This window comes from Desmodus rotundus, chromosome 8 (genome assembly GCF_022682495.2).
Source record: "Desmodus rotundus isolate HL8 chromosome 8, HLdesRot8A.1, whole genome shotgun sequence".
Classification (NCBI taxonomy): Eukaryota; Metazoa; Chordata; class Mammalia; order Chiroptera; family Phyllostomidae; genus Desmodus; species Desmodus rotundus.
Genome location: NC_071394.1, coordinates 50,320,547 through 50,346,982, shown reverse-complemented (window position 1 = coordinate 50,346,982; position 26,436 = coordinate 50,320,547).

Genomic DNA, 26,436 nt, shown 5'->3' with positions numbered 1-26,436 from the left:
GTGTAGAAGACCTTTAGACCTCGGTCTATTGTGTATGTGTGTGTGTGTGTGTTGGGGGAGCACGTTTTTATTACATAGAACTTGTGTACTAATGAGAAACTATAAACCTATAAACATAAAATATTAGTATTTATCTGTAGTCTGACTACAGTACTATATTTTCATTCTATTCTTTTTCTTATTGGTATTAATTTCTTTAAAAGTTTTTTGTTTTCAATTGCATATAAATAGTCTTTTAGAATCATATCAGAGCCAGGACTGGGTGATACCCATGATGTGGAAATAAAGTAGAGACTCAAAGGAAAGTAGTTAACAGCACACACGTTCTTCCTACACTGTCAGTTTTGCATGTTTTTAGAAGTCTCCGAACTGTAAATAGCAAGACTCAATGTGTTCTTTAGGAAGTAAAAGAGCATACTTTTGGAAAAGAAGAATACTTGCAAAAACTGAATCATAAATAAAATATACCTCTGGCAGCAATTGGAATGCTAAAAAGAAGACATAAGAGTTATTTTAAGAATTATCATTGTCTTTTATTTAAAAATGGAAGCGTGGGAGGCTGCATAGCAGAAGAAAAGAGCTTGGTTTTAAAAATCTAACATTCTGAGTTTAAATTTTGGCTCTGCCATTTGCCTGCGCTATGATCTAGGGCAAGTTGCTCAATCTCTTGCAGCCTGTTAGTTCCCCTGTAATAACAATATCTAACTTGAAAAGTTGTGAGTATGAAGCAAATAATGAACATAAAGTATCTAGAAAGTACCTGATCCATAGTAACCACTCAGTTAGTGAATTGTCATTTTAATCAGCTTAACAATAACCCACAACCTTCGGACCAACTATGAATCGTCATTTAAAAAATAATGTGTGGAGGGTTAGTGCAATACTACATGGCTATAAAAAAGAAGGAACTCTCACCCTTTGTGACAGCATGGATGGACCTGGAGATTATTACGCTAAGTGAAATAAGCCAGTCAGAGAGAGACAAATATCACATGATCTCATTAATATGTGGAATCTAATGAACAAAATAAACTAATAAACAAAATAGAACCAGAGGTATGGACATATGAATAGACTGACAGAGACAGGAGGGGTTGGGGAGACTGGATAAAAGAAGGTGAAGGGATTAGCTAAAGAACGTATGTGATAACCCATTAGACACAGACAAAAAGTGTGGTAAAGGCCAGGGGAGGGAGTGCGGAGGCTGGGTGAGGGTGGGCAAAGGGGGAAAGTGTCAACAACAACAAAAAAATTTGAAAAATGTGTGCAGAGGAATAAAGAGGAGAATCAGTATATTAGATGGACAATGTAATGTGATTATTCCAAGAGATCAAACGATAGACTTGAGGAACAAAGCCTGTCTCTGGAATCTGTCACTGCAGACATGAAAGGGCAGCCCTCCCAAAGCCCCTGTCTCAGGAGCATCACAGTAGTGAAGAATGTTCATGAAGGGAATACAAGGTCAGACTGGTTTAAGTTACTTCTTTATTTACTGACGTGCGTATTTCAGGTCTTGAGTTTGTGAACATATGTCAGTCAATATCCATGGCTCTAATTTCTGGCTCTATGTTTTTGTTCCTTTTGCATTTTCCCAAACACACACTGAAGAATAATTTCAATACACTTGATCTGACCTTACAAAGCCTATGTGGTTGGTACTGACTAAATTTGTGATTTAAAAAAGGTCAATTAACAGAAACTCGAGAACAGTGTAAAGTTGAGAAATAAATTTGACCACTTTTTTATCTGTTAATGGTTGATCACATTACATCCGGCATAAGCTACTTTACGGCATGCTTGGGTTTTCTCCTTTTGATTATTTTTGTGCAGCGTACGTTTATTGAAAATCATTGTTTCCCAGGAGACATCCCAAGCACTTGGCATGTATTAACACTTTTAATTCGCACGACAATCCTGTGAGGTAGCTAGTAATATTTGAGCGTTTTAGGAATGTGGAAGGAGGCTGAGAGAGGCTGAGTGGCTTGCTACAGTCACACTGCTGTGTAAGTGGGGGGAAAGTGGGAACTTGTTCTCTGGCTGTAGAGAAAGCAGTGATACTTTGATATTTGACTGAGATTTTAGATGCTGTTATCATATATAACATATATGGCACATGACTATAAGACACCATATAGGAAATGAGTAATGGATGCATTTACTCCTATATTTGCTTTACTTTTACTTTGGTGTCAAAATAGTAAAGGTTTGAATTATTGTAAACCTATAAAAATATCATAAGTTGCCAACTGTAAGGCGTGGAATGGCCATATGTCATGAGCTATTTATGCCTGCATTTGTTACTGAGCTAATAAACGATATTAAAACCAGGACAAAACAAAAAGAGAGAGGCAAAGGAAAAGTTATTCTGATGCTTGTTGAAAGGTAAGGGAGACTTTCTTCAGGACTACTGTGATAGGTATTAAGGCTATGACAAGAGGGGAGAGAGATTGAATTCAACTCTGAATATTAAAAAACACAGCTGGGGACCTATAGACAATGAGTAGAATGCGTGGGGTCAGGGGATGGAAAATTTCTAAGAGGAGACATCAAGGGTAAGGGGGGATTCTTGCTAAACCGACTTAGCAGGATTCTTGCGGAAGGCAAGACAGGATGATCACATATGAAGGATGGGGGATACTCTCTACATTGAACTGGAAGGACTCTTGCCACAGCAAAGGAGGTGAAAGACAGGGCCCCAGGATGAGGCCAGTTGAGAAGAGGGCTCAGAGGAGCTGACCAAAGTTTCACCAAAGATTGAATCTTTGTCAGGGCAACAGCGAGGAGTCTTATAGAGAATCAGAAAATTATGCTCGGATTTGAAAACAGGACTGTGTTACCTACTTGAGTGGCAACAAATGGAACAGTATGTTAAGTTGGTTTTGGTATTTTTCTTCATTGAATAATTTTATGATAAAGTTAATAGTTTTTAGAACCATTGATGTTCTACCTTTTCTCTACATAGCTTCTTCTCTAATGAGGATACAAAGTTTTATTAGCTTTGGTTTTACTGTTAAATTGCTGAGGTTTGCTATTTTAGTCATCAGATCAGCCTGTAATGGTCTTTGTGGAGGGATAGCTACTAATTAGTAAGTGAGCTATCTAAGTAAATAACTATTGTATAAATATGCTCATCATAATGGGTGGGAGAACAAAACCCATAAAAGCTATATGTTTTTTTTGCACATATTTAATTTTGGAAACAAATGAATCACTCTGAAACCATACATTTTGAAATCTCTTGCTTGGGTATATTGTATGCAAAGTACAATTTCACATTACCTTAAAAACACATTGTGTATCTTATTATTGGGTGTGAAAATATATTATAATATTAAATGCACTTTATGTAAACATTATAAAACAATATGGGGAAATTAGTTGCATACATTTTTCTACTTCAAGTTGTAATTTTTTTTGTTTATTTATGTTCCTTTATTTCTGCCAATATCATCCAAGACCAAAGAATAAACATCCATTCTGATGTTCTAACAAGAATACCAAGTTCCATTCTTTTGCACCCACCTTGTTTAAAGACTTTTAATTTGTCCTTTAAAGCCCTTTTGTGAACTCAGCTAGAAGGTTTCTGTGGTTCTTTTAAATGTCAAATCAATCTAAAGTTGTTAATATTTTAATCTTCCCACCCTGGATAATTTAGAAGAAAGTAACATTGATGATTTTTCCCTGAAAAGCAATAAAGAAGAGTCTTTTAAAATGATAGCTAATAAAGCACTTGTATTAGGTAACTAGTGAGTACCATTGGAAGTTAAGCTCCTTTTACTCTTATGAGGTTGGATGTTATTGCCATTCAGTGGGGAGAACAATTCTGATGTTCCGCCAAAATAAAGTAGCAGGTAGACAGAACACAGACCACAATGTGAAAATTCACTTCAAGTTCTGAATATTATGCAATGAGAGAATCTTGTTGTTTCAATCATTATTAAGCAATTTACAATACAGAGATCTTAAATGACTTTGCTATAAATTATACTATAATGGATTAAAGGAGACATTCATTTCTAAGTGCTGTATTGAGATTAAACTGACAATTAGTATTTGACACTCTTTTAAAATTATCTCCTACAAATAAAGCCAATTAGATCTTCAAAAAATTATCTTCTACACAGTAACCATCTCGTTATATACCAATTTACATGTTTCTTAAGCTTTTTCTGAATATTAATCCCAGGAGCAATGTTATCTTTTTAAGTGAGTTATTTCATAAAAGAAGACAAGGACTTGCTAAAGATACCTACAAACGACCTTTTCATACATTACACATAGATTCAGTTCATTGGAGCAACCTAGAGTAACTAGTAATAAAAAATGTACCACTACTGAAAATGTCTTAAATCTTATATGCCAATAGGATGACTTTTAACTATGAAAGTTTCAAAATACTCTGTATTTTAGCAGAATGCCAAGTTGGATGAATGGTAAATAAAAGTGACTAATCTTGTAAAGCCATAGCAAAGTAATCTGGTTACATCTGACCTCTGAGAGGACTCACAGTTCAAAACGCAGGCTGTGTGGTTTCCTGTGATAGAAACTTATGAACAAAATCTGAAGGTAAGTGGGGAAGAACTTAGCCACTTTTCAGCCTTTTGGTGTCTAGTTTACTCAGTGAGTCTGCTTCTCTGCCCTCCTGTACGACACTGCACCCCGCACGATGTCAGCATCATGCAGGAAGACTGTTCTGCAGATCAGTTAATTCACGCACTGTTCTCTCTCCTCCCTCTGGGACCCGGGATCCAAAGGAAGAGACACTTGAAGGCTTGAGGGTGATGCACTTTCTTCCACAAGCTCTAGAGCTGAAGGCTTGAATCCCAACTCTGTTCCTTATAGCTGTGACCTTGACTATGGAAACGGAAAAAGGTACCAGAAGTATTATTTCATTGTTGTGAGGATTAAATAAGAGAATATATGTAAAGGGCTTAGCACAGTATCTGACACATAATGAACAAATATTATCTATTGCTGATGTTTTCAAATGTGCAAGAGCAAATATCGAGAATTGACTTATCATCCTATTTCTGATCCTCTTTATTCTAAGCTATTTTAGGCCCTCTATAATTGCAGCCTACATCTTGTCTTAGAAATTATAGATGTAGTTGGGTTGTGTTAAAGTAGCTGTATGTAACTTACCTAGACTCGTAACAGGCATATTAATGTGGATTAAGGCAGTGTCTAACTTTTCTGTCTGCCACCTTCATTTATGGGGTCCCCTCAGTCTTCCAAGTCTTCCAGTCTCTCTTGTGGTTACCCAGTCCTCTTGGATCAATGATGACAGCCATCCACTCTAACTGTATTAACTTAGCCCTCCCTGTTGCATGACAGCTGCCCCAGGGTGTCACAGTCTCACTGTCTTCTTCAGCCCTTCTCCCTCCCACTCACCCTCCACACCAACCTGAGTTATCTTCTTAGCCATTCACCAGGCTGCCTCAGCCTGTAGGTAAAGAAGATCAGTCACAAGGTTGCATTCCTCAGCATCACCTTCTCCTGGTCTGAGATAGTTCCTGCAGTTTCAGGAGTCCTTAGGGCTGACATCACTTTCTGTTTCTGCCCCAGCTGGCTGATGCCCACAGCGGCAGCTCTGCGGAGCTGGGCCAAATTGGCTGAGGCTACCTTTACTCCAGGCTCTCCTACCCTATCCACTCCTTGCTTTTAGAAGTCTTCCTAAAAAAGCAAATCTAATTCTGAAAAGTGCGTTAGGTTCTCTGACACTACATGACTTCCCCAGAAAAAAGCAGGTGCCAGCTAGTTACCATCCAGGAAAAGGAAGGTAGGTCGCCAGAGGAGGTAGAGACCCAAAGCACCTACAGTGTTCACACCCACCCTGTCTGCTCGTGTCCCACGACCTCGTTCTCCAGTTGACCTCCTTGTTAACTCTTGCACTTTCCACCCCCGTAACTCTTCTAGCCTCTCCAGCCAGAGTCCCTGTCTAGCTCTGGGGGACGTTATGTTCTCTCTTTCCCTTTCTTCTTCTCCCCATCCTCCACCTAGGGAAGTAGAAGAAGAGAGTTTTTTATGTCTTGTATATGAAGAGTCACCCTCTCTCTGAGAGCTGCCAGCCAAGTGGTTTTGTCTGCCTTTGAAAGCCAGCATGACATGGTCCCTTCTTCAAGGCATCTTGAAGTATTTCTCCTAACTTTAAAATTTTCATTTTATCCACTTCAATTTGCTATGAAGGTATCTGCCTCAGTGGAGATGTATTTTGTCAGGTTAGAAATGTGGGGTAGCCACCTTGATTTTAAATTACATGAGTGGTTTGCATCTCAGACCCTGGTGAAAGCTCATTATAACCTGATCAAGAGACAAGAAGAGAGATTACAAGAATGCTTCCTCCTGAACTCAGGGACCAATGGAGAGAAAAGCCAGGTACACACTGAAACAACCAAACCATGAGAGGAAAAAACACTCTGAGAGCAAAAGGTAGGACACCTGGGCCCCTGTGCTGAGCCCCTCCTTCTAAGCCAGTGTTCTTGGAAACTTTTTTTCTCTTGTAATATTAGCTCCATGAAGGCAGAAACTCTCTCTTCCTCCGTTAGCTCGATAATAGATATTCACATAGAACTTGTTGATAGAATAAATGTGGGTTGTTTTAAGTTCCCTTTAGTACAAAATTTCTGTTATTAAACGTCCAAGTGTGTATAACCGAGGAAAAGGGAGACATCATTGAGGAAGTAGAACAGCATCAGATTCTTAAAAGCATGTAGTGCTTGAATAGCTAGAGAAGAGAAGGGGCTAAGGTTTAACACCCAGGTGTTTAAGATTATCCAGAAAATGGAGTTCATATATATCTGTAAAGTGAACACCAAATACCATATATCCCGAACCAGGATAAAGTCTGCTCAGTAACAAATCCAGGGGTGGGAGGTTAGGTCAAGGGCAATTCAGATCCATAACTGCAATCCTGAGTTGGAACGAGAGTCAGTTTAGGCAGCAGAAGCCCAAAGCCAGTAGAGAACTTTGAAGTCATCAAGGTTTTCTGCCCCTACAGCTACTTTTGGAGAAGTGGTAACTGTTGCACCAGCTTCATTAGTGTGGGTGTAAGATTGGCTAGGAGTCCTCATCTGTTTCCGGGTCTCGAATACAAATTCTGAGAAACAATTGGCATTTCTTCCTATATGAACTGTTAGGAACACAGTGCACCATTAATAAATGTTTGTGGAACGAATGAAAGATATTGCATTGCTATCTATTTCTTCCTTCACATCTGCTTAATGTATTTGCTTAATGTATTTAATTTCCTCCATATTAGGTACATATATATTTGTAATTTGTATGTCCTCTTGATGAATTGACCCCTCTACTATCATATAATGACCTTTTTGCCTATTGTTAAAGTTTTTACTTGAAGTCTCTCTTTTTCCCAATGTAAGTGGAGCTATTCCTTTTCCCTGTGGTTTTCATTTGTGGGGAACAGCTATCTCCAGGCCTTTGCTTTGAGCCTGTGGGTGTCCTCCACCCTGCAGTGCGTCCCCTTTTGGCAGCGAGTTAGTTGGGTTTCTCTCTTTTTAAAAAACTCCATTCAGCCAATCTATGTCTTTTGATTGGATAATTAATCTGTTTACATATAAGGTAATTAATGATAGGTAAGGACTCACTATTGTCATCTTGTTAATCGTTTTCTTTTCTGTAGTGCTTTTTTCCTTTCTCTCTTGCTTTTGTTTTTTGTGATTTGATGATCCTTTCTAGAGCGCTGTGCTTTGATTCCTTTATCTTTTGCATATCGACCATAGGTGTTTTGCTTTGTGGTTACCACGATTCTGACATAAAACATCTTATGATTATAACCATCTAATGTGCACTTATAACAGCTTTAATTACTTACTCTCTACCCTTTTACTCTCTCCCACATTTTATGTTTTCGATGTCATGATTTACATCTTTTTATACTGTGTATCCATTAACAAATTATTGTTGTTACACTTATTTTAATACTTTTTCTTTTAACACTCATGCTAGAATTAAGTGACTTACTTATACCATTACAGTAATAGTATTCTATTACTCTATTATTCTAGTAATAGTATTCTAAAAAGTATTCTGAAGTTGACTATATACTAACTTTTATCAGTGAGTTTTATACTTTCATACTAATAAAATCCTTTTATTTCAGCCCAAAGACTACTTAATATCATTTTTTTGTGAGGCAGGTCTAGTTTATGAATTCCTTCAGCTTTTGTTTTGGAAAGCCTTTATGTCACCTCCATCTCTGAAAAGTTCAGCTTTGTGGAAAAAGTATTGACCCAGCATGTTACTGTACGTTGCATTTTTTTCATTTCATTCCTTGTATTTTCAGCTCTAGAATTTGTAATAAGCTCTTTTTATGATTTTTATATCTATGTTGAACTCACCATTTTATTCAATTTTTTTTTCATATTTTATTGAGTTCATTTATGTTCTCTTGAAGCTCCCTGAACTTCCTTAAAACAATTACTTTCAATTATTTGTCCAGCAGTTTATATATTTCCATTGGGTCAGTTGCTGGAAAATTAGCCCTTCCCTTTGGTGTGTCATTTTTACTTGGATTTGAGGGTTTCTTGGAGGCTGGTGCTAGTGTCTGCACATTTGCCAGCACGGCGATGTCTCCCAGATTTCGCAGACTGGTGCTGGTACAAAAAGACCTTCACCTACGCAGGGCTGAGAGCATGCCGGCTGGCTTGGATGTGCTAGTTCTGTCTCCTGGGAAGGCTCAGTGCTGTAGTCTCTATATAGCCCCATCAGCTACAGTTGGTTTGGTGAAGACTGCAGAAGTCTTAAAGACTGAGGTTATAGGTGTCCATAGTCATGGTGAGGGCGTTTGGGACCTTTGGTGGCAAAGTCTGCTGGGACCACCTGGTATCTTTTTCAACAGTGGCAGATGTTATGAGTGAGGGAATCCTTTTTTATGTTTGGTTTGTTTGGTGTTGCTCTCATGGTGGGAATGGCACTGACATCTAAAGTGTGAGTGAATGCCCAAGGAGTAGCCACAGAGCTGAGGTCTGCAGTGCGGGTACTTGTGGACTAAGAGTAACAAGTATTTAGGGCACTGGCTTGCCCTTAGAGTCAGTTGCTCTGGTGCTTGATAAGTGGACGCGTGCCAAGCAGTCACAGAACCAGGCTCCAGAGTGTGGGTATACACTGATGGAAAGCAGCTCTGGCATCTGGGACACTGGCCAGCCTGCAGTGAAACTGGATCTGCTCCCTAAGAGATGGGCATGGAGCTGTTGTCTCGAGTTCAGGTGGGCTGGAGTCTGGAGCATGGGCGCACGTGGGGAGTCATAGCTCTGAGGTCAGGTGTGTGCACCAGGTTGTGGGGTGCTGGCGGCTGTTGTCCTGGAGCAGTGTAACAGCGGCTCCTTTTGGGAGGTGAGACACAGCAATGTCTCCCTCTCGAGGGTTTTGGGTATACAAACACTATGGGGTCCTCTGCTGTGGAAACTGTGGCGAGCCTGTGACAGCCATGGGGGCAGCTGAGGTCCCTCAGCGGCGGAGGCTGCCTGGGCCCTCCACAGAAGAGGCTACGAGGGACTAACCGGCATCTCCTGTGTGGCTGATATTATTAGTCTCCACCTTCTTTGTTTCTAGCCTTTTCCAGGTATCTCTACTAAGCTGATCTCCCCATCAACACTTTCTGTACAGTTATTTTCCCTTTTTGCCCCACTAGGTTGCTATATTTTTTAATTGGATTATTGAGCCCTCTGAAAGCTATTTTAATTCATGAATAGCTGTCTAATTGTTTGGGGTTTTCTTTTGTGGGAATACAAAGGCTGATATTTCTTGTGGTCTCATCTTGCTCTGTTTAGATTGCTTTAGAAAAATAATTTTTGTTAAAATATACATACAAGGTATTTCAATATTTAATTTGAATGACTACATATTCAAAATTTACAGTCTTTTGATACAATTATGCTTGTTTATAAATATCTTTAGATTACTGACTATTAGTACATGTCAAGATAGGGCTAGGAAAGAAGACATAAAAAAAGAGATGAGAAAAGAAATATAAGCAGCAGAAAAATAGAAAATTTTATAAGAAATCTGCTTAACTCTTTAAAATTCCCAAATAATGAGAGAGTAAGCTTCTGTCAAACATGACCAACATAAAATTTACAGAGTACATTACACATTTTTTAGATTTAATCACAGATTAAAACAATAAAAACAAGCCAATTGGACATTGCAAATTATTTAGATTTTTATTGCTGACCAAAATAATACAAATGATCAAGAAAATTATACTTATCAAATGCACAATTTTCATAAATATGATAAAAATGTGTGAAATTATAGTCTTTACAAAATGAAGTTTGAATTACTGATCAAAATGAGAATAAATGACAGAAAGTATTCACATCAAATTCTTAACCCAGAAGCAACTAATAGAATTCTGTCCAGCTGTGAGGTGATTAAGAAAACACCTTTCCAGAATCAGTAGAATGGATGAGAAAGACAAGATTTGTGAAGCTTTACTGTCTTTAGAAAGCGGACCCAAGAGAAAGGCTTTCAATCCTTGTTGTCTGGACGATTGCTTCTAGAAAACATTCAGGTGAATGATGTAATATTTTATGGATTAAAGAAGAAATATATAGAAACTAACTTTTTATTTTAAGTACAAAAAAATAAGGAATACTTTGTTGCTACGGTAACCTGTTTTGAACCTGATCTTTAATTTAGCAATGAAACAATTTACTGTGGAAACACTTAGATTTTTTATGAGGAAAACATAAAAAAATCAGTATCACAAAGAGAAGTACACATAATGCAACTACTGGAATTGAAAAAATTATGAAGAAATAGCAAAAAATTAGTAGTATTTAACAAAGAGAAGTCATAGCCAGTATAAAATATTGGCATGATGTTCTAAAAATACGAATGTCCAATATTTAGCCAAAGATAATGATGTTTTGTTTTTTATATATTAGTGTCCAGTATTTACTGAAAACAGTGGATAATTTCTAACTGTAGAAGAAACAATTTTGAAATGTGAGGCTAGAATATCTAAATGTGTCAGCTGAACATAAAAATAATAAAATAAATTAAAATACTTAGAATGAGAAAACCAAAATGAAAATATTAATATAGTGGAATTATTGTAAGATTCAGCTATTCCTTTAAGAGATGTTGAGATGTATAATTCATGTGATAGCACCTTATGTGAGGAAATTAAAAAATACCTTGTAGTGTTTTCTATCATGAAATTTTTTTTCAAATTCAACCCTCCTTTATAATTTTATTTGTGAAATGTATTGTTTTTTCCTGAGTTCAAAGAACACCTTAAGAATTTTATTGACAGTTCCTGATGCCTCAGCCAAATGAAATTTCTCTGAACTGAGAAAACTCTCCAAGAACTATAGTGACTTAAAATAATGGTCTAATTTGGCATTCTTCTCAATAGGACAGAATTACTTGGAAAAATCTTCATTGTAAACATACAGTGATTTCGTTGACTTAAAGGAAAAAGATACATTTTAAGGAATATGTAAATATTTATAACATATAGTCTTCATTTTATTATTCTTTTACCACTACTGGCCCATCCTCAGGATGTGTCAACACAGGTGATACTTATATTCAAAAATCCCTGTGAAAGTATACTTGTCAAGAAAGGGTGTTAGAACATATGCCATTTCACTATTTAGACGTATAGAGAGTATGTGGAGTCCACTTACCCTCTTGTACAGATTCTGCAAGTGTAAAAGGCTGGCCTGAGAGGATGAACCTCCATCGTTCAAAGCTGTGTTCACCGATCTGCATTCCCACCAAACAGTGCAAAAGGGATCTCCTTTCTCCATATCCTTGCCTGGCCTTGTTATTTGTTGATTTATTGATGACAGCCATTCTGATAGGTGTTAGGTGATATGCCATTGATGCTTTAATTTGTATTTCTCTGATGATTAGTGATGTTGAGCATATGCATATTTTCATATGTCTTTTGGCCATCCGTATGTCTTGTTTGGAGAAGTGTCTATTCATATCCTTTGCCCATTTTTTATTTAGATTGTTTGTTTTTTTAGTGTTGAGTTCTATAAGTTTGAAACCAGAAAAGTTGATGTTCGTGCTGCTTGTCACTGCCAGCACCAATAAGCAGACACAGGGATTGAATCTTTATGGTGCTTTATTCAGATGGCTGGCAATCGGAGAAGACAGTGTGTTATATACCCTAACAGACTGTCTTACATTCATTTCAAACCAGCCTTTTTTATAAGGAGAAGAAAAGTGTAGGTAAGGGGTTTGAAATTCAGGGAAAAGTTTAATCAGAAAAAAGCCTAGCATTCTTTCATCTGTTGACTGGTGATTCTTTATCTGTGTCCCGGGCAGTGGATGTCTCTCCTTGGAACACAATGGCTGTACCATCTTGACTGCATACAGTCCTCCTGGGCCCCGAGGTGGAATTTCTCGTGGTCTCCTGGAGTCAGGGTGGGTCTTACCTTCAGCTCCTGAAACAATAGCTTTTCATGTGCATTAATTACTAAGCTTATTAACTATTACTTAACATGAAAAGATGCCAACTACTGAATTCCCCCATCAAGTTCTTTATAAATTTTGGATATTAACTCCTTATCAGATGTATCAGCAAATACGTTCTCCCATTCAGTGGGTTGTCTTTTTATTTTGTTGATGTTTTCCTTTGCTGTGCAAAAACTTTTTAGTTTGATGTAGTCCCATTTGCTTACTTTTTCTTTTGTTTCCCTTGCCTGAGGAGATACAGCAAAAAAAAAAAAAAAAAATACTGCTGTGAGAAATTTCTAAGATTTTACTGCTTATATTTTAAGGATTTTTAAGGATTTGAGTCTAACTTTTGTCTTTAATCCATTTTGAATTTATTCTTGTGTGTGGTGTAAGATAATCTAGCAGTATGGAGTTACCTCAAAAATTAAAAATGAAACTGCCTTATGACACAGTGACTCCGCTTCTGGGAATTTATCCAAAGAAACCCAAAACACTAATTCGAGAGAACATAAGCACTCCTATGTTCACTGCAGTTATTTACAATCGCCAAGATTTGGAAGCAGCCCAAGTGTCCATCAGTAGATGAGTGGCTAAAACAACTATGGGACATTTACACGATGGAATACTACTTGGACTTAAAAAAGAAGAAAATTTTACCCTTTGCGACATCATGAATGGACCTGGAGATTATTATGCTAAGTGAAGTAAGCCAGTCAGACAAACACAAGTATCATATGATTTCACTCATATGTGAAACCTAATGAACAAACTGAACTAACAAGAAAAATAGAGACAGATTCATAGATAGAAAGCAGGCTGAAAGCTTTGCTGGAGGGAGGGGTGAGGAAAGGAAAGGAGAAAAAAAAAAGGACTCATGGACATGGACAACAGTGTAGTGATTGTAGGTGGTGGTGGAAGAGGTTTTAAGGGGATAAATTGTAATGGAAAAAATACAATAGCAAAAAAAAGTTACGCCTCAAAAAAAACAAAACTAAACCAAGAAAGTTGTGTTCTCCTGTGCTCTCCAGTAACTTGTGCAGAGTAAATGCTTAACAAATGTTTGCCAAATGAATGAATATTGCCTGTGCTACTTCCCTTGATTGTACTTATCACAATGACTTGACTTTCAAAGCCTAGATGAACCCGCTACCTCTCAGAGCAGCCTTTCCAGTTCCCCATCATCCAGAAGCCACTGCTTCCCCATCTGTACTTCTGCAGATCTCACATCTGTGCTCCATCCTTTATAGGGCCATTATACAGGCTGACAGCATCCCCTCCTCCAGCACCACTCCTGCATCAACGCTACCTAAGGGCAAACACCCTGACTTTACCAACTTCCCACAGGGTGTGGCACCTGGGCATTCTTTACATTTTTTCTTTTACTGACAATTTAATTTTAAGAATTTGGGATACATTCCTATAGTAAAGTCCATATTTCTCCACATTTATACAAAAAATTTTGATTTTATTCTTTTGCTGCAGATTTTTAACCTTGTATTCAACAAACACATAATAAACTGTATATTTCCTGAGAATGGTGAATGTGTTTTTTTTAATTCACATATATGTTTATATATATTTAATTATTATAAATATTTATATAATTCACATATGTATGTATAATTAATGAGTGCTTGACTGTCTCTTTAAGGTAGTCTGTAGCAATGCTGTTTTTCTTGGGTTGTATACCATGTTTTGTTTTTTTTTCCTCTTTAAAAAAATTTTTTTTATTGTTATTTAGTTACAATTGTCTGCATTTTCTCCCCATCCTTCCACCCCACCCCAGCCAATCCCACCTCCCTCCCCCACCTCTACCCTCCCCCTTGATTCTGTCCTTGTGTCCTTATAGTAGCTCCTGTAAACCCCTCTCTCCACTATCCCCTCCCCACTCCCCGCTGGCTATTGTTACATTGTTCTTAATTTCAATGTCTCTGGTTATATTTTGTTTGCTTTTTTTCTTTTGTTGATTATGTTCCAGTTAAAGGTGAGATCATATGGTATTTGTCCCTCACCACCTGGCTTATTTCACTTAGCATAATGCTCTCCAGTTCCATCCATGCTGTTGCGAAGGGTATAAACTCCTTCTTTCTCTCTGCTGCGTAGAATTCCATTGTGTAAATGTACCATGGTTTTTGGATCCACTCATTTGCTGATGGGCACTTAGGTTGCTTCCAGTACTTGGCTATTGTAAATTGTGCTGCTATGAACATTGGGATGCATAGGTTCTTTTGCATTGGTGTTTCAGGGTTTTTAGGGTATAATCCCAGCAGTGGAATTGCTGGGTCAAAGGGCAGTTCCATTTTTAGTTTTCTGAGGAAATTCCATACTGTTTTCCACAGTGGCCGCACCAGTCTGCATTCCCACCAACAATGTACTAGGGTTCCCTTTTCTCTGCATCCTCTCCAACATTTGTTTGGTTTTTAAAATAATTTTTCAGTATAAATCTTTATGTTATTAAAGATTTGTTATTAAAAGAGCTAACAAAAATAAAAATAAGTGGTGGCTTTATAAAGAAAATACATTTTGAGGGTCAAAGTGCATTAATTAGTCAAAGTTAGTATGATTTTCTATAAAGTCAAAAAAAGGATGCATTTGAGTCTGCTGTGTCTGAAATGTTTTGTGGATGTGATCAGCATTACAGCCAGGCTTTGGGACCATGGCCTTCAGCTTTGCTTGTTGAATTGTAACTCTGCTTTTGGTACCACATTTATCTGCTTGATATAGATGATTACTTCTGATGCAGCTGGACGAGTAAGTTTATTACGAAAAATCATTAGCTTTAGTCCAGCCCTCTCACTTTCCTGGTGCAGAATTGGAAGCCCAGAGGGCTGCATGGTTAGGGTGACCAGTGAGTGGCTGGGTGGACACAGGAGCTGTCTTCTCACTTCACACCTGGCTCCTTGCTGCTCAGTGCCTTGTTTTGTAGGTCTTCCACATATTGCATTATGTGATAGGTTTTGAAGAATTATGAAACTACACATAACCCAAAGTTTACCATTTTAACCATTTCATTAAGTGAACACTTCTGTGACATTAACTACAGTCACATTGTAGTTAATACAATGTGCAGCCCTCACCACCATCCATCTCCAGAACTTGTTCTTTCTACCAGATTGAACCTTTATACACATGAAGCACTGACTTTTCATTCTCTTCTCCTAGCACCTGGCAACAACCATTGTACTTTACGTCTCTGTGAACTTGACTATTCTACCTATGTACCTGATCTAAGTATAATCATATAGTATTTAACCTTTTGTAACTGGATTATTTTACTTAATATAATGTCTTCAATGTTTATCCATGTTGTAGCAATGGGGTTGTTCTGAGGAATTAACATATAAAATATACATAAAGCAGTTAAAACAATGCCTGGCATGTGGTAAGCTTTTTATAAGTTGTTATTTTATTATTAATATTAATTTTATTAGTTTTCTACTGCTACTATAACCAACTGCCACAAACTTCATGACTTAAAAACAACATAAATTTATTCTCTTATAGTTCTGGAAGCCAGAAGTTTAAAAACAGGGACTGGACCAAGAGAATGAGGATTTTTTGTTGTTGTTCTTTGCTAGACTGACTTTCTTTTTCTTATTTAGTTGTTCTGTGTTATTTTACTTTGAATAGCATTTGAGGTTTTTTGAAAGCTGAAGGGTTCATATTGGCGTAGTGTTGAATTACTAATGGAAGGCCCTTTAAAATTCCATTGTAATACTAGAATGTTGTCTAGTACCAGTTTTATATTAAGATTAATCTACAGGCATTTGATATTTTCTCCAAGTATGCAATAGGAGACAAAAAAAAGAAATAAGTGGAGTTTCTAACAGTCTTGTTATATTATAAATATCATTTAAAAATTGATTCTATCCTATCAAATCAGCAAATGTCATTTTTTTTTCCTGCATTTTTTCTTCACAACACATTGGGAAAATAAAGGCCTCAGCATTTATTCTAGGCATACTTCTAACTGACCAAGAAAAAAAAAACCAAACAAGCAAACAACAAAACCAAGACGTATCAAAAGTGGAAGTTGTCTCTTTGGTTCTACATTTGGTTTTATTTAAAAATTAGTATTGAATATATTTGATGTGTAAAGTTATGTAAGTTTAAGGTATGTAATGTGTTACTTTGATATATTTATATATCTTAATGTGATTGCCAAATGTAGCAATATTTATCACATTTCATACTTACAGTACAATAGTACAGTCTATATTCATTATATTGTCCATTAGATTTCCATGGCTTATTTACTACTCATTATAAGTTTGTACCCTTAAACAACATCACATTTATCCCCCTACCCTGATGCAACCCCGGCCCACGGAGTCTGTGTGTTGTGGCTACAATGAACAAATTCATATGGACTATGGCAGTCCCAAAAAGGGACCACATGGCCACTCTCTAAGTGAGAGAAGACCCCGACCCCTGTCTGGACAGGCTTTTATTGCTTTTCCCAGCACATTACATCAAGGATGGTCCTCATTTGCAATGCACAAGTTCACTTTAGGTGGTTACCTTTTACAGATAACAAAGGGGAGGAAGTTGCTAATTACTACAAAGAAAAAGGATATTTGCAAATGGAAAGGCAAAAGTGGTTGAACTGGTTACACTTGTCGTTGGGAGGTTTAGCACTATATTTGCAGAGTGAATGGGTAAGAGGGTCCAGCAAAGTACTCATGAAGTCCCTAAGGGGTCCAGTTGGCATGAGGGCCATAACTGCCTTTGTGTGTCTGTTAAATATTCCATCAGAGCACAGAGAGTAGGAAAGAGTGAGACTGAGAGCTGGAGTGTGGGGGCCAGGGCCTTAAATGCCATGTCAGTTATTAGAGGGAGTAGGTATTTAGTGAGGATGTTAAGCACATCTAACCCTAGCACAGTTGATAAGAGTGATGAGGATACATAGGAGCTGGTGAGAGGAGCTGATCAGGACGGAGCATCTGAGGGTCTGATATCTGCCTTGGCAGAAAGCTAAGTGCACTGTCTGGGAAATGGAGGAGAAGACAGTGCAGAGAAATGTTCCAGGGGCAGAATGTATGCGTGAGAGGGGCAGCATAGACCACAGAGTCTTCCACCTGGTTGGAGAGGAATGCTGTTCATCAGGATAAGAAGGGGAGAAAGAGCCTCAGCTGGTGTATCTCAGTGGATTGAGCACAAACTTATAAACCAATGGGTCACGGGTTTGATTCCCAGTCTAGGGCACATACCTGGGTTGTGGGTCGGGTCCCCGGGAGACAGCGTGAGAGAGGCAACCACACGTTGATGTTTCTCTCCCTCTCTTTCTACCTTCCTTCCCCTCTCCCTAAAAATAAATAAATAAAATCTTTAAAAAAAAGAAGGGGAGAAAGAAATATTTAGCACTGGCTGTACCTCAAGCAGTTTGTTAATTTCTTCATTTATTGAAGAAATTTTTGTTAATGCCTCTATGTACCGAGACTGCTATTAAGTGATAGAGCTATAGAACTGAAGTTGAGGAAGATAGCTATGGTCCTTGCCTGCCTGAAAGTTATAGTCTCATATCATTCAGTTCTCATTTTTAAGCACATGGGACTGTCATATATGAAATAAAAGAGAACAAATCAAAGTGGAATAAATTCAGATGTTACTGTCATAGCTGAAACTGCTGTAAGAGTAGAGGACACAGACTGATTTCATTGTTAGAAAAGGAGATTTTTCTTTTTTATTTGCTATTTTTTTAATAAAATAATTGAGGTACGGAGATGATGGCTTTGATTCTGAAATGAGGGTGTCCTTTAGGGAGTTGGAGGTTTCAGACTAGAGTACTGATGGGAAGTCAGGACTGGATATGTTGAGGAGGAAACGATGAGCATAGTGGCTGGCACCAAGTAGAAGAGAGTGAGTGAAAGAATAATTGAAAACACCCATAAAAATAAGTTTGAAAGTTTCCACCTGCTTTGTATTATCTTTAAAGTAAATTTTTAGATTGTTTTTGTATCAAAAGACAAATTGCTCATATATACAGAAATTAGTTTTAAGTATTAAAAATGTCTTTAGGAATTATAAACCTTAACAAAAAATATTTTAATTTTTTTCTTTAATTAATATTTAACTTATTTTAAAACTTTCTTGCTTTTAAAAAGTTTTCATTACAGATTAATTACAAGTAATGACTATTGGTTGAACAAATTAACTGATGAAGGAACGTGCTGATCATAGCATTCACTTTTTACAACTGCGCTTACATTCCACAGAGCACAATTATATGCATCACCTGAGTTGGTGCACGTTCAATGTTCTTCACATGTATGTACAATTCTGTATGTGATGCTACTCAAATATGTGCAATGCTATGTTCAGTGCTACACAAATGCTATTACTCTTCTCAGAAATCTGTTTCTTGCTTTACTGTCTTGCTTAGTTAAGGAGTTATGTCCATCTCCATTAATATTATTTACAATTAAACTTGGGGATTTATTAGGATTAGGGTGTGAGGATAGGCATTTAGGGAGAAGGACAACACTTTTGAGGGGAGAGCCTCAAAACCTTACCAGAAACAGAGTTATACATCTTTCATCATGGAACCATCGGTCTACTTCAGGCATCTCTTTTTAGGCTATCAAGATAAAAACTTGATCATGATTATTCTAATTCAGTATTTTGTACTTGAGATTTCCAAGAGATTTACAATATTCACCTTTCATGTTTCCATGTCTCTGCAGCTCTACTTTTGCCAAGTAATATCATTTTGATTTTCAGTAACTTTATGCTTGATGTAACACTGTCTTTTAATTTTTCTTGGAGGTTTTAAAGATAGAGCAAATACTGTTTATGTTTGATTTATTAGGTGTCAACATAGAAAATATCAGATGATTTTGTCTGGAATTTTTGCCTTGTATTTAGAGGAATACTTGTTTGAAATTCCTACACAAAGTGCCTATTTATATTGTCTGTGTCTTTCATCTCTCTCCTATCAAAATGTTCATTATTACACAAATACTATGTGTTAATGTTGAGGAGCTATAAATTTCTAAATGGTTAAAAATTATTTACCAATATCTTTAGAATCCTTATTTTCTAGGCCCTACCCATCATAACCAAATTATTTCCATCATTTTGCATGATGAAGTGGGACTTAAATAAAACAATTTATCTGGAATTTAGGATTTTGAAAGAATATTTTCAGATATGTCCTCTATTTTTACTTTAGTTTTTCTTAATTCTTAGTAAATAATAAAAAAAACATTTTAGACTCTCCGTTTGTTTATCTGAACTTTTCCCTGAAAAACACCTAAAAAAATTCTCGGAGCTTTAATTTCTCAAATAAAAAACTTAGAAAGGTACCATTCTCTTGACCAAAGAAAGCTTCGTAATGTAATAATAATGAAGTTTCATGTAGTGACGGGTGAGAACATTATTTCCCAACTTGAAAGATACACTTAGTCAAGGATGTTTAGTGTTAACCACAAAATAGGTATTCAAAATGTTTATTAACATAAAACAAAAGATTCTCTCTCAAGTACACTTCTTAAAAATTTACCATGAGCCGAGTAAACCTTCCTGTATCTCTTATTTTGGTTCTTTTTTCCCTTTTATTTGTACTTGTCAAGTGGAGGTCATCACTGCCAATTCAATACCCACAGGGTACATTCACTCAATGAAAACAGCTCAATTGTGAGTCAGCTTAATCATGAAATGGCATGGCTGTGGGGTAGCTTAGGTGAGGCAGCCCAGGTGAGAAGGCCCCGGAGCTTTCCTGTTGCAGCTCAGCCCTGGTGTTGCAGCTCCAGCCAGTGTTGCACATCTAGCTGGGGAAACACGGTCTTGGGTGGAAACTGAACGTGTGCTCCACCAAGACAGAAGTGAAGCCGGCATATAGAGAGAAGAGTTCCCACTCTCAGTTCATGATTGGTTCATTCTCATGCAAATTAGAACTCCAAATCCTTACAGTTTAATTGGTCCAACAAATTATCTTGATTGGTTGGAATGGAGCCACTCTGATTGGTGAGTAAAGATGCAAATGAACATACAGCTACAGAGCTCCAACTGGATGGTGAACACCTCAGTTTTAATGGTCTAATTTTGATCCTAGGAAGTCTCTTGAAGGTTGACTCTTTAACAGCAGGAGAACAGGAGCTTTTTTTTTTTTTTTTTTTTCCTGTAAGAGGTCTCTCAGGCACCTGCCAAACTCAAGGTAGCTTTTTGGTAGTTAAACAATTAGGAAAGGGTTAAAGTACAACAAAGGCATTGTAACATCAGAAGGAGTTAGGAGCAATTGATGATAAGGTACTTGGCATCAGGGAGTAAAGGTTCTAACCATCATTAATTACTAATGTGGAGGAGATGCAGTGGCTGGATGGATTATTTCCTTTGTGCAACAAGCACTTTTTTAAAAAGAGTTTATTTATTTATTTTTAGAGAGGGGGAAGGGAGGGAGAAAGAGAGAGAGAGAGAAACATCAATGTATGGTTGCCTCTTGTGTGCCCCCCACTGGGGACCTGGGCCACAACCCAGGCATGTGCCCTTAGTGGGAATCGAACCAACAATCCTTGGGTTCACAGGCCAGCACTCAATCCACTGAGCCACACCAGCCAGGGCCATTTCTTGAGTTTTTGTAAAGGGTTTTGAGCATTTGTGTATACAAAATATTAATAGCTTAACAATGAATTACATATATCAAATGAGAACAGTAATGAGTAGAACAATTTGCAACCCAGACCTTAAAATAACCCTCTACCAGTTGAGAGCTAACTGAAAACAGAAAATTTAAGTCCTAACCAGCCAGTGGCACTGGAAGCAAAACTGGAATGTCACTTAAGGGATTATTAAGGTTAAGAAGTTTGGTTATTTCTTATTCTACCTGGGAAGAGATGTTTATCTGGGTACAGCAGGAGATATGGATATGACACAAATCCCCCCTTGGGCTAAAGACAGATAATGTAAAAGCGATTGTGTTGTCAAGGACTACTAGAGCTAGGAAATCCAAAGTTTTTTATTGAGCTCTGATGACTGGAGGCTGAGAAAGTTATTCTGTAAGTTGTTATGATTAGATTTTATAGTGTTATATCTAACTGAGCAGTGCCATAATCCCAAGAAAGCAGTGGTTCTTATTTTAATCTCAATATCCTACTTGCCATCATCTTGGAACGATTAAGGTTCAGCAACATCTGAGAAGAGTTGAAAGGGGAGGGATAAAGGGAAATCAGGAACTAAAATCAGTCTTACATGCTTTCTATTTATGATATTTGAAATTATACAACTGGGTTTATTTGCCCTATATATGGAATTTAGAAAAAGTACCACTTACATACACAGAAAGTAGCAGAATTATACTTAGATTTACAGAGTGGCATAATAATCCACTCACTATGCAACTGACTGCTTGTGAAGTTTATAATAGTTAATAGGAAAAATCTTTATGACTATAGTACTAATATGTAGCAAATTATACAAATTAAGCAAGTCACTCAAATTCATAAAACTAAAGACTCAATATATCTGAATTTCTAAACACTTATCTCAATGTTAACTTGGTTTTACCTAAATGTTATCTCATTAGAAGAGAGATTTAAAACAGTCCTTCCCTTCCAATACATCATCACACTTTCAGAAGTTAAAAGGGAACAATTCAATTTCTTTACCATTTTTTTTCTCATTCTCATTAATCTGATATAATTTTCACAGAGCTTAGGCTTAATCTGATATATAATTCACAGAGTTTAGGCTTAGGTAGGTGCTGTAAAGGATCCAATGAATTGACTTTTCTAATATTGGTGGTATCATACAATAAGCCTGTTTACCATAACGCCATATCTCTGGTTGGAACAGTTCCTAGATCCACAATGAGAAATTAAGACCAGCTGCCAATGAAGTCAGATTGTTCCCTAATTATCAGATAACAGTTTGATTTTTTTAGCTAATAAAAATTTCTTAGCAAATAGGATCAGGTATCATTCTTTTAATATAATCTTTACAGCAATTTACTAAAGTGTTTTGGGCAGGAATACCATTGGTGGATGATTTCTGGAAAAGGATTTTTCTTTCTCAAAAGAAGCACCAATCTATCAGATGACATACTTTAACTCCAATAATACAATTTCACAGACTAATTAACACTGAAAATTATGTTAAATGTCATCCACACTAATAGGTATTTAAAATGTTAGGCTTGTTCTTTCTGACATCATTTGAAATGCATTTCAATTTTTTTTAAACATTGGCATGACGTGGAAGATAATTTATTCACAAAAGGAAGTAAACTTAAAAATACTGAACTCTATTCAATACACTTAGCCCTTAGAGTGAAGTGAAAAGATAGAGCTTAAGGTATTTGAGAAAAGGACAATATGCATTCTAAAATATTTAAAGATCATATGTAACAGTTTTTAACCATCAATTTTATCTTACCACTTTTTCTATGTCACCTCAATTGAAATACAGGTCCTTTCCACTTGAATCCCTGATAAAATATTAATATTAACATTTTTCTAAGAAGATAAAAAGAATTACATTTAAACTGATATAATTTTCATAAAACTAGAAGCACTTTATTCTACCAAGATATACACATGTGGCCTCATTGACTGGTTACGAACAAGAAAAAACACAGATAGGTCCAGAACAGCTTCTTGTACAGTACAAGGGGAATGTGAGGCTACAACTTTTCCTTAATAACTCTTTCCCCCTAGGTGGAGGGTGAAATTATTGGCGTCAGCTTCAATGGTAGAGAGGCCTGAGTGTAACGAATAAGACTATTTCCTGCTCTAGTGACTTTACAGAGGGGAATTTTATAAAAATCAACAGTAAAGTTAGGATGGTTGAGAAATTGCTAACAGCAATAACTATGGAGTAATCAGTTTTACTGGAAGTAGAGGCAGGCATCCGATAGCACATCCAGCACTACAGACAGGTTCCATGAGGAGGCTAACGTTTGAAAACATTGTATTTGACATCTTTATTCCAAGGTTTATGATTTATAAGGATTAAGAGAGCAAAAATCAGGAAATACTGTGTGGGCAAAGGTTAATAATATGGAATAAGTGAAATATACAATCTAAAATATGACTGAACAGTTGCAAGAGAATTAAGATCGCTAATATACAAGGAATAAAATTATTATTATGACGGTTATAAAATAAGTATAAAGATTATGTGTAACAGAGGTTGACTATATTGGTCTAGTCCTGGACATTGGAAAAGACTGTCTACTTCAACTGCTACCTGCTTTTCATCTAGGACATCGTCTGCTCTGGTAACTTTAATTTGAGGTCTTCTATAGGTTGGGCTGCTTAATCAGATGAATAAGGTAGAAATGTGGTAGCCTTTTAAACAAGAAACAGATTCATAAAGCAATACCTTTTAATTTTGCAATGCAGAGATTAATTAATTATACCCAGTATGATCCCTTACAACTAGGAAGATAAATTCTTTTCAACCAACTGTACCTCCGGGGGTAGGCCATGCTGTTTAATGTCATTCTCTTCCAGGAGTGCTGCACCATGGAAATCTATGAGTTTTAAATTGACTTCAAGAGCTCTTATAAGTTCTTTGCAGCAAGTCAGAAGGTCTCCTTAATAAAGCAGTTATGTATGTTCCCTGATCTAGCTTCCTAAGTCTTTCAGTAACAATTTTAAAAAGGAACAATTGATGTTTACCAAAGGAAGTAGATCTTAGGTTAAGCAACACCAAGGGAAGGGTGTTAGGCTAACGTAGATTACAAAATTGAACACATTTTGCCAATTGAATTTTGATTACCTCATCAGTTTGCTCTATCAAACCAGAGGACTGGGGATGGCAAGGGCAGGAGAGGTGCAGCAATATCTGCCAAATTTCGCATACGTGGTGTAGAACTTGTCTTGTAAAGTGGGTCCCCATGTCACTGTGAGGCTCTGTGAGGGTTTGCCAAGCAGAAAACTCTTTTCTAGAAGTATTTTAGTAACTGCTGTGGATGTAGTTCTGTGATATGGGAATGCTTCTCCCTAATCCTAATGAGAATAGACACTGTCATCAGTATATTTTTATCTTTGAGAAAGGGGCAGTTGGATTAAAATCCACTCTCCAAAAATCCAAATAGGCCCAATTAGTTTTATTTACCCAATTTGCATATATAGATTCTTTTATTTTAGTTATCCATTTAATTATGGTGACAAAGACTTCATAAACAGAAATTTAAGTGTTTAGAAGCAAAATTTAGCTTACTGCTAGGAAGGTTTGGTTTACTTAAAGACTTGCTGATACAGAGCATAGGAAATAATTTTTAAAAACATCAAATTTTTACTTTGCCTTTGTAATTTCTTTTTTTAACCAAGGACATACCAATAGTATAGGGAAACTTCTGTCCATTTAACAAACAAAGAAACCTTAATTCCAATTCAGTGTTAATGTATTCTTAAAGTTTGTTTCAATCTTGGTTAGTTTGACCATACATAAGCTTTATTTTTCAATATTCCTTCTCCATGAACCTTCTGTAACACACACAAGCCTTATACAACTTTCACAAATCTGCCAGCTTTTATTGTTTATCCTTTATATTCTAAAGCAATCATTTTACTCTAGGAAAAAATTATTCCCTTTTCCTCTTTTCTTTCAACAAAATGTATTTCCATTTCTTATTCTTTCCTTAACAAGCACACATCTGTTATTTTCCATACACAATCATTTTTGGCATCATAACATTCTAATAAGGCTTTATTATGAGTGTCTGGATCTTAATCTGAGGCATCTTGTGCTCTTGTGCACTTGCAAAATGACACACTAAGATCTGAAAACTTCCTACCCTGCTTTCTTTTCTCATCTTCTCTGCCATTTTTTAAAGCTAGCAGAGCAGTTGGCAACCAGATGTCCTTTTTCACCGTCAGCTCTTCTTTAAAATTTAATCCAATTCATTATTTAACTTAGTAGACTTTAAGTTTTCCAGTAACCAAAGTGTTTGAAAAACTATTTGCTGAAAAGTTTACCTAGAAATGTTTATTCCAGGTACTGTCTTGTTATCCCTTTATTTTTAGATTAACTTTAGATCACTCCATGAAGGTTTCACAAGGCCTCAAAACTATTAGCCCTGATCTCTAAAGACATTCTTGCTTTAATTTAACCAGCATCCTCAAGCTGGTTAATTATAGATCACTTGATAAGGGAAAAAATTATAGGTCATTTGATAAGCACTTGAGTTAATTTCTTTGATTTCTCTAATTCGTTTAAGCCAAGTGAATAGGGTTTCTTTATTAAATAATTTTGAAGTTACAAATCCATTTTTGGAAATACCACTCAGTGGTAGAAATATGTCATGTATATAACATATATTCAAGCCATACATAGACAGAGAGACATCACAATAATACAAACCTCTAAAGAAAACTGGTTCCAAATTGTGTTTTATGGCCAGTGGACTAAGTTAAGGTTTTGCTCAAATGGCCAGAGTTTTTGCATGCGTAAGAATTCCTCTGAAGCTGCTTTTTTAAATAATCAATTTATAATCAAGCAAAGAATATGTTCAATTTTTTCTGAGAGATTTGAGGTCTTTTTTAAGTGTGTCCCTAAGATACAGTTATCGACAAACATAAGAAAAAGAAACAAAATCCAAGTGTGCATGGCAACGTTGGAAAAACCGAGGAAGTAAAGAGCAGCCCCAAAAGGCCTGAATTTAAAGGGGCAGATTTTTCTAGAGAGAGAGAGAAAAAAAATATGGCTCTGGAGGTGGACACAAGACAGCTGCAGCCCCTGTGCTGTGCCCAGAGATAGATAAGATGGGAGGAGGAAAAAAGAGGCCTTGGAAGTCAGTTTAAAATATGCATATCTATAGGAGACTGTTCTGGTGGCACAGGCCCAGCTCCCACTCAGAAAGGCCAGTGGGGAGCGACGTCCAGAACGCAGGATCCACGCCCACAGATAGGTTCCCCCGCGGGGAATAAGGCCTGCATTGTACCTAAACTGTTATGAGGCTTGCTTTTGCTAAAACTCCCCTACCCTGAATTGAGGCAGCAAATATTTACTGCATATCTTTAACTTCTGAAAATATATGCTAAACCTTCCAAGAACTAGTGT